We start from the raw sequence: 9868 nt of genomic DNA on the forward strand, positions 1-9868 counted from the left end.
TTGTGTGCTATGTAGGATTATGCAAATGAAAAAATACATATTTATAGTGTTAAGACCCAGAGTCTCACTGGGAGAACAAAAGGACAGAGATACAAATATGGAATAAGAGAAGGGAAAAAGAAGCCCACTGGTTTGGACACTATTGGTATGAGCAATATCCCTTTTTCTCTCTCTCTCTCATATACACATATACTTATATACACTCACATACACATATACACATACATTTATACACATGTAAATATATGCATATATTTGAAGCACTGATAGCTGCTAAAAACAGGAGGGAAAGTCATAACTATGTCACCTGATCACCTATAATGCTATCAAAAATGGGATCAAACCCCTGTTTGGTTACCCTCTGGATCCAGCTGCCATTTGTATGGTACAAAGGTTAGTGACAATGCTGAACTGCAATGAGTGCCAGCAATCAGCAAAATTCAGAGTATGAGAACCAAGTGTAAAAGGTTCACATTTTTCAGCAAATAAATTTAAGGGAAAAAAAGTATTGGAGGGAAATCTATATAAGAAGAGATCTGAATGACATATTCAATGAAAAATGGTTAAAACAAACTATAGTGTCTTGCGATGCATGTTTGGAAGGTAAAGCTAGAAAAAAAATGCAAGGATATTTTTAGCATAAGAGAATAATGGTTTCTTTAAAGGAAAAATGTGGCTGTAATTTGGAAGAGTCACAGAGGTTTCTGATGGAACAGCTGACATAGTTCTACATCTTCACTTGGGTGATGATTACTTTATAAAATTTGATTAAGCTATAAATTTGCTTTCCGCCATTTTCTGTTTGTTTCATCTTGTGATTAAAAAATAACAAAATCAAAGTCAAACTATGGTGAATGAGCAGTAGCATAAAACCTCCCATCCATAAGCACCCTTGTCTAGAGACCTGTATTTAACTACCATTCACAGAGGCTACTTGAATCAGCATATATCTGTTTTTGTTTTGTTTTGTTTTTTTTAATACTGAAACACAATGAACAGGAGCAATTGTGCTCCTCCACCTGAGGGCATAAAGCAACTGTATCTTCAGGGAGTCAGAACAACTCAGAAAGTTTCTGTCTGCTGCCTAATTCTCCCCTGTGTACTGAGTTACACAAAACACTGCCATCATAAAAGCTGCTAATTAACAGCACTAGTTATGCTTGGGTAGTGACCAACTTCAAGTCAGAGACTTGGTGTTGCCAGCCAGAAATCAGACTGTTACGGGAATTGTCTCCTAGAATCAGATTGGTTTTCTAAAGGAAGTAAGAAGAGCAGTTAATGAGTCACCTGGGGGGGTTATATCCCTTTCTGTAATTTACCATATCTTTCTCCTATTAAGATTTGTTTTTCATGGGGCACCTGGGTGGCTCAGATCATTAAGCATCTGCCATCAGCTCAGGTCATTATTTCCAGGTCCTGGGATCCAGCCCTGAGTCCAGTTCCCTGCTCAGCAGGGTGTCTGCTTCTTCCTCTCCCTCTGCCTCTCCCCCTGCTCATGCTCTTTCTCTCTCTCTAGCTCTCTGTCTCAAATGAATAAGTAAAATCTTTCCTTAAAAAAAGATTTCATTTTTTTAATCATCTATCTATTATCTATCAATCTATCTGCCTTTTTATATTTTACCATAAAGACAAAAGAAAGCTCTTGAATAACAAGGAAAGCAAATAATAAAAAATAACAGAAAGGGGAAATTTTTTATCAACAATTGCAGCATCACAATCTCCCTCAGACTTTGAATAACTTTTAGCAGTATCAACTAAGAAAATTCTAGCAGATCAGCCTCATTCTATGCATTCCCAAATTGGGTCTAAATTTGTATTCAAACAAATAAAGCAAACTGTTACAGACACTCCAAGCCATCTGAGTGAATATAGTGAATACAGAATCATGGTTTAGTGTACTAATAGCATTAAGTGTAGCCCAATTCAATATTACATTTGTTCCGTCCTTATCCACTACTCTTAGGATCCATTCCCATACATATGTTCTAGATGTCTCTTGGAATCATATGGAATCATATGGAAAATTTTACAGTTCTCTTGGTGTGTATTTCTTCTTGTCATGAATTCCACTTTGTCCCTGACTCACTGGAGCTTTCTGGGACGTGAGCCTCCTCATAGGACTAGGAGTAATGTGAAGAGGGGGGCCAGGCACTGAGGATTATTGGCAGTCCCCTCTAGGGCAACCAATTCAGGAAAGGTCATTATAGTTTTCAGATAAGCCCCCACAAATCTCTTCAGAAAGATAAAATAAAACATGTTCCCACCAGTAAAAGAGGATTTAGAGTCTCTGGTTTTTGAGTTTGTGTCACTGGGACTCTAGTTCCTAGGAAACTTGAGTTTTTCTTATATTGATAGTCTCCTTTATTTCTCTATGGATCATCCCAGGAAATCTCTTCATTTTCTTTTTGATAACTTCAGACTCCCATTTACATTTTCCTATGTACTTCCTCCTGGCCAACATGTGTTTCATTGATGTGGACACTTTTTTTTTTTTTTTTAATTACAGTCCCTAAGATGACTGCAGGTATTTCAAATCAAAACAAAATAATTTCTTTCCAAAGTTGCATGACACAGATATGCTTCATCCACATCATGGGAGGAATGGAAATGGTCTTATTCATAGCCATGGCATTTGACAGGTACACAGTGATCTGGAAGCCTCTTCACTACCCAGATAGGAATCCTACAATATGTGTTTCATTTATAACTACTAGCTGGGTACTTGGGTTGATCTACAAATGTCTCAATTTGTTTTCATTATGAACTTGTGCTTTTGTAGTCCTAATAAAGTAAAAGCTTCTATTATGACTTTCCCAGAATCATAAAACTTGTATGCATACTTGGAGCCAAGTTTGAATTTATTGTTGCTGTCAGCAGTAATGTCATGAGCATGAGCACCTTCTTTCTGCTAACCCTTCCTGTGCATTTTGGTCACTGTCTGGAAATGTTCTTCAAAAGACTGATCCAAAGCACTTGTCACTGGGTCAGCTCACATCACTGTGGTGGGTTCTGTCTTTCAATCCACATATATTTCTCTATGTCTGACCTTTCCCCAACATCATCAAGTGATAATGCCTATTCCCTGCTGACTTTGATATCATCTGTGGCTTGACTCCTGCCATCTATATATTACAGAACTATATATTACAGGATACAAAGGTAGCAATAAAAAGATTAAACAAGCAGGGACATGATTTCAGATTTTGCTGACTGAATCTGACTTTGGAGCTCTAAGACTATATATCATCAGCCATTCGGATACTCCACCTTAGGCTTCTGACATTGAACATGGCCAGACGTGGGCATAACACCTATCTCATGGAACACACTTATTTATAACCTCTACTACCATGGGAAATGTGAATACACCATGATATGGACTATTTTAGGAGATAGCATCACTATCCACTAAATAATATTTATGACTGAAACTGCGATCATTTTGATAGTAGAAAGGCATAATGACATCTGTTCTGCTTCCCACAGGTTTGCAAATGAACAGCAACCATGCTTTGGAGAATGTCAGGAATGATTACATCAAACATACATAGGACTAGTAATTCTATCTAGTTATTCAGGTTGTGTTCCCTCAGAAGATGATCCAAACACACAATTTGATAGCCAGTAGTTTATTTGGAAGTTTACTTTTGAAAATATCATTAAGAGAATAGAAAGTGAGACAAAGAAGTGAAGGTTGCTTATGTCGATAAATGTAACTAGGATGCAAGCCTACAATGGCTTTCTAGGGGACTCTATAAATTCTGTGGCTTAGATTGTTCCAACTGAAGGGAAAGGAGCTGGAATCCTTTTTCTTTTTTAAAAAAGATTTATTTATTTATTTATTTATTTATTTATTTATTTATTTGATAGAGAGGCGGCAGGGAGTAGGGTGTGGAACAGATAGAAAGGGACAAGCAGACTTGGTGCTGAGCATGAAGTCTGATGCTGTAAGGACCTATTTTATATTTTTATTTTAGCTAGAGGTTTCCATTGAGGTTAAACAATAACTTTGTTGTTTAACCCTTAAACTGTCCCTGCTCCCTTTCCCCCAGGGACTTAAAAACAAGTCCCGAAAACCAGCTACAGGTGTGGAAGTCAAGAAAAACAAGGTTGTACCCACCTGGAGTCTAGCCCTGACATAAGTACAGCCATCTTGGCAAATCAAAAGCTGGCACCTTGCACTGTAAGAGTGGGTTAGCATAAGAATGGCCATCCTGAAGGCCAGGAAGCCATTTCACTGAGTGTCCCTAACCAGCCCACAGGGCGCATGTAACTTGAGATAAGAGAAAGTAGCTAAAACCTAAGAAACAACATAATCATATACCACCAGGGCAGTTAGGTGGGTTAGGCAGATGGTGCCACAGGGACCAGATGTTAAAGAAAAATAAATGGTTAACTTGCAGAGATCACAATCCTGCAAGTCAGGAATCTCCCTTGGTTTGCGAATGTGCTGGTGATTTACAACAAAAAGGGCTATCTCTTCAATGACCCAATTTCCAGAGACAAATGGCTCAGTTCCTCAAGGCCTAAGGTCGCCCTCCCCACTGAAGGAGGCTGAGGCAGAAGGAAGTGTAAATAAAGTTAAATTTCTTCTAAACCTAAATCTCATTTAACCGCCAGGATGGCGCCAGGGTGATGCCAGGGTGGCAAAAGGTTAAATAAAGTTAAACTGTCAAAGTGGGGCACAAGATATGTATGTAGCTATGAAAAAGTGCCTTGAAAATGCTAAATAAACCCTTGGCTTTGAGTGCTTGGGGTCCTTGTTGAAACCCACTGCGCTGGGCAGATACTTGGACCCCAGCTAGCTGGAAATAAACCTCGCTGTGTGACTTGCATTATCGAGTGTTCTCTGTCTAATCGAGGGGTGGTCAACTCCATACCCTAACAATGCAAACCTTAATCCCAGGATTCTAAGATCATCACCTGAGCTGAAACCAAGAGTTGGACAATTCAACTGACTGAGTCACAGGCACAACTACTTTTTCATTTTTAAAAGGCATTTTAACTCCTTAGCATGTCAGTCTTTCCCAAATAGAACACTGTGCATCATAGGAAGGCAGAGGAAAATAATCAGGTAGATGTTCAAGTACCTGCAGCAGAGAAACATCTCCTTGTTTGGAAACAAGAAATGCCACAGTATATTCCACTTTTTAAAGAACTTAGTTCCCCTTTACCTTATCTTGTCATAGATTCTTCAGAGTGATTGCTGTTTTAACTTTCACAAAAGGAAGACTCAAAACAGGAGTGACAAGTTACAGCAGCACGGTTGCTCATAATTAATAGTCATATTCTCCTCTGAGCCCTTGTGAAAGGTCTGAGCCCTTGTGAAAGTGTTCTTGCCAATCTACTGTTGCTATAGTTGCTCCACTACAGTTATCATCCATCATGGAGCCAGCAAGGCAAGGCTCAGTGATCCCTAGTTTTAGACAAACTCTTCACTGTATCACCCATTAAGAAGCAGCAACCTGGTACTTAACCAATAGGGGATAAAAATGAGGTAACTCAATCTTATAAATGCTTGTCTTCCAATATGAGGAAACCCAAATGACAAAAAAATCAAGTAAACATTTTAGGTTTATTATAACCCACACTGTGTCTCACAAAAGAAGAATTCTCTCCACTACAACAAAACCTAAAATTTGAGGGCAGAGAACAGAAACTGTACAAGAATTTCACTGAAACTTATGGTAAGATTTATGATTTTCTCTACCCCCTTGGTTGCAAAACCTATATATTTTATCCACAGGGGACACAGCACCATCTAAAAGTCAATGAATCAGAGCATATATCTTGAGGCACACACCCCAACTCTGCAGGGTACCATCTTCAAGCAGTTGCCTCAGTTGTAACTTTAGCAGGCTATACCAATGTTCTATCCAATCAAAAGGTCCCAATCATCCAATGTAGAAAGGAAAAACGGTTCCTTAGTTAGACACATTTACATGTACTTTCTTAGCTATAAAGTAGGTAGTCTTGATCTAAGGAAATATTATGAAAGATTTCATATTGGAAATCAGATACTGTGAACACTCGGATAGTGGTGCAGGCCAAAGCACTCAAAGTAGGAAAGATAATACATACTATATATGTATGAATCCCAATAAGGATAAATCTCTGTCTCTTTCAGTTTAGAAAGGGTTCAGTGTCAGTAACTACTCTCAACTGATTGATTTCAGTCCTTAAAACATGTTAAGCAAAATAAGACAATCAGAGAAAGATAACTACCATATTATCTCTCTGATATGAGGAATTTGAGAGGCAGAATGGTGGGGGGGGGGTTATGAGGGGGCAGGGAGGGAAAAATTAAACAATATGGGATTGGGAGGGAGACAAACCATAAGAGATTCTTAATCTCAGGAAACAAACTGAGGTTTGCTGGGGGGTTGAGGGGGAGGAATAGGGTGGTTGGGTTATGGACACTGGGGAAGGTATGTGCTATGGTGAGTACTGTGAAATGTGTAAGACTGATGGTTCATAGACCTGTACCCTCGAGCAAATAATATATTATGTGTTAATAAACATTTTCTGAAAATATCTATATATCTTGAATAAAATGAATCACACCATCAAAAACAAACAAACAAACAAACAAAAAGCCAACAAGGTACCATTTCAATGATCTCCCTGTATTGCTGACAGGTCAAACAGTCTACAGTGGAAGTAACTAGCAAAAACTCATGTAACAGAAAGCTCACTCTATAGAGCCTATATACAGCTTTCCTTTCTACCAAGATGTGTCCTTCATTCAAGGGTCCATTGTGCAAGCATTAGATTAGCTGAGGAGAGTGCAACCACTTATCCTTTCAATTACCTAGTTCAACATGTTATACCTAGTGATTCTTTCAAATAAATTCTCATTGTTCAAATAAATGGTGTAATTTCACTTTCCTGGTTGAAACATGACTGACCCATTCCACTCCAATAAAAAAGAAGTACTTAAACAATTCCACTAGGGAATTATCCAAACAAGTAACAAGAAAAAAAATTTTAATCTTTTTTAGATATATATATTTAAAAAGATGAAAAAATTTATATGACTGAAATAAAATAAAGGGTATGATGGCCATACCAAAGACAACAGAGTTCTTACTCAGCGACACACTTTTCTAATAATTCAACGATATAGGTAACTGCAAGACACAAGTAAAGCAGATATCTGAGAGTGCCAACATAACTCCCCAGATTCTCTTTTGTTGCACAAGATGTTACCTGGCCCAGGCATAATAGTGACACAGGAATTCTATCACTTAAAAAAAAGGAGATATCGTGGTCATAACATACCTTCTTTTTAGATTCCAAAAAGTACAGAGTAAACATTAATATTTTATTGTGGATTCTGTTTCATAAAACATAAAGTGCAGGTTCATTTATCAAATCAAACTAAAATGACAAGTTATATCTTTCTAACATTTCATTACCTATCTTATAATAGAGACCACTAGGAGGAAATCCAGTTGCCATGTTTTCATGGAGATTTGACCAAGTCATTTCTTCCTGTTACTTCCGTTCATTCTTTCACCCTCCCTATACCTCCCTCTGTCTCTGTCTCTCTCTCCCTACCCCATCATTTTACCTTGACAATGAAACAGAGAATGATTATAGACCAGTTACCAAACCTATCCTTCTAATAACCAGGTTTTTAAAAAGACAGTAATATTATAAGAAAGGAAAATTGTAAACCAATTCATATATCCTTCAACAGATATAATAATGTAAGATGTGATGACAAAATACACACAGGGAGATGTAAGTAAAATAATATATTGGGGTAAGTTAGTTTTATCCCAGAATGCAAGGTAGTTTTAACATTTGGAAATCAAAGGAATTCACCATATCAAGTATATGAAGGAGAAAAAAGATCATACTAACATTTTTATAAATATAGGAAAAGGCATTCTATTAAATCCAATACCCATTCTCAATAACTCTCATAACAAAAGTCTTAGTAAACTATGCATAAAAGGTGTACTGGGTTGAACAGTGTCCCCACAAAATTCATGTCTATCCAGAACATCAAAATGTGATCTAATTTGGAAACAGATTTTTGCCGATGTAATTAAGGATCAAGGAAGCTTGAACTAGGATGGACTTTAAATCCAACAGGTGTCCTTAGACAGAAAAGGACATGAAGAGACACAATGACAGAGGTTATATCAACACAGAGGCAGAGATTGGAATTATGTGGTCACAAGTCAAGAAATGCCAGGATCCACCAAGAGATGGAAAAAGCAAAGAAATGTTCTCACCTGGAGTCTTCAGAGGGCATGTAGACTTGTTAACTCCTTGATATGGACTTCTGACATCCAGAACCTTCAGAAAATAAGTTTCTGGATTTTTAAGCCACCAAATATGTGGTAATTTGTTACAGCAGCCCTAGAAAAATAAGATAGAAGGAAACTTAATCTGATAAATATTCTTCATACAGACATATTACAGATAATGTACTATATTAAGAGCTTTCTCCTGAGATCAGAAAAATGTCCACTTTCCTCTTAAAACTATTTCTGTTTTGTATTTTACAAATGGTCCCACAAAACAGAAATATTATATTAAATGTATTAAAACTTAATATTATAAATAAAACATCTCTTCACAGACATTATTATCTACAAGTTAATTACTTTCCCACAGGCTCCTGAAGCATCCTTGCCACTTCATATAGTATTTAGTATACTATTACCTATTCCTTTCAATAAATGGTAGAACAAATGAGATAGTCTTAGAGAGTACAATAAAATATAAAAAGTTTCCAAAGTGTTCCAAAAAGTTTCCAAAGCTCACCTCCCCACACACATTGTGACAACCAAAAATACCTCCAGACATTACCAAATATCCCTAAGGGACAAAATCATCCTGGCTTACGGTTTACTATTTTAATGGTAATTATAGATTTTCAACCAATTCCTTCTTATGGAACTCACATTATGAGCCAACTTCAAGCATTTAGTCTGTATTAAGAACTAGCAACATATGAGAAATGTATTATTATAAGAAACATATTATAAAAGGCATTCAAATTGTCAAGGAAGTAGTCAAACTTTTACTACTACAGATGACATGATAATCTATAGAGTAAACCCAAAGGAATTCACCAAAAATTTGCTAGAACTGATAAACCATTTCAGCAAAGACACAGTATACAAAATCAACATACAGAAATCCACTGCATTTCTATAAACCTATAATGAACCCACAGGAAAAGGAATTAAAGACTCAATCCCATTTACAACTGCACCAAAAGCCATAAGATACCTAGGAATAAACCTCATCAAGAGGTAAAAGATCTGTACTATGAATATTATAAAATACTGATGAAAGAAATCTAAGATAACACAAAGGAATGGAAAAACATTCCATGTTCATGCACTAGAAAAAGAAATACTGTTAAAACGTCTACAATACCCAAAGCAATCTGGACATTGAATGTAAATAAAATAACCTCAGCATTTTTCACAGAGGTAGAACAGACAACCCTAAAATTTGAATGGAACTACAAAAGATCCCATGTAGCCAAAGCAACACTGAAAAAGAAAAGCAAATCCAGGGACATCACAATTTCAGACTTCAAATTATATTACAAAATGGTAGTCATCAAGACAGTATGGTACTGGCACAAAAGCAGACACCCTAGATCAATGGAACAGAATAAAGAACCCAGAAATGGACTCACAACTATATGGTCAACTACTCTTTGACAAAACAGGAAAGAACATCCAATGGAAAAAAAGATAGTCTCATCAACAAATGGTGTTGAAAAACCTGGACAGCAACATGCAGAAGAATGAAACTGGACCCTCTTCTTATACCACACACAAAAATAAATTCAAAATGGATAAAAGATCTCAGTGTGAGACAGAAAACCATAAAA

General features: G+C 36.8%; 1 pseudogene; it reads left to right on the forward strand.

The window, feature by feature from the left end:
- The first annotated feature begins 332 nt into the window (after positions 1–332).
- On the forward strand, positions 333–3210 carry LOC131999330 (olfactory receptor 4F21-like; annotated as a pseudogene).
- Positions 3211–9868: the final 6658 nt, after the last annotated feature.

Source organism: Mustela nigripes, chromosome 13 (assembly GCF_022355385.1).
Source record: "Mustela nigripes isolate SB6536 chromosome 13, MUSNIG.SB6536, whole genome shotgun sequence".
In the NCBI taxonomy this organism is placed as follows: Eukaryota; Metazoa; Chordata; class Mammalia; order Carnivora; family Mustelidae; genus Mustela; species Mustela nigripes.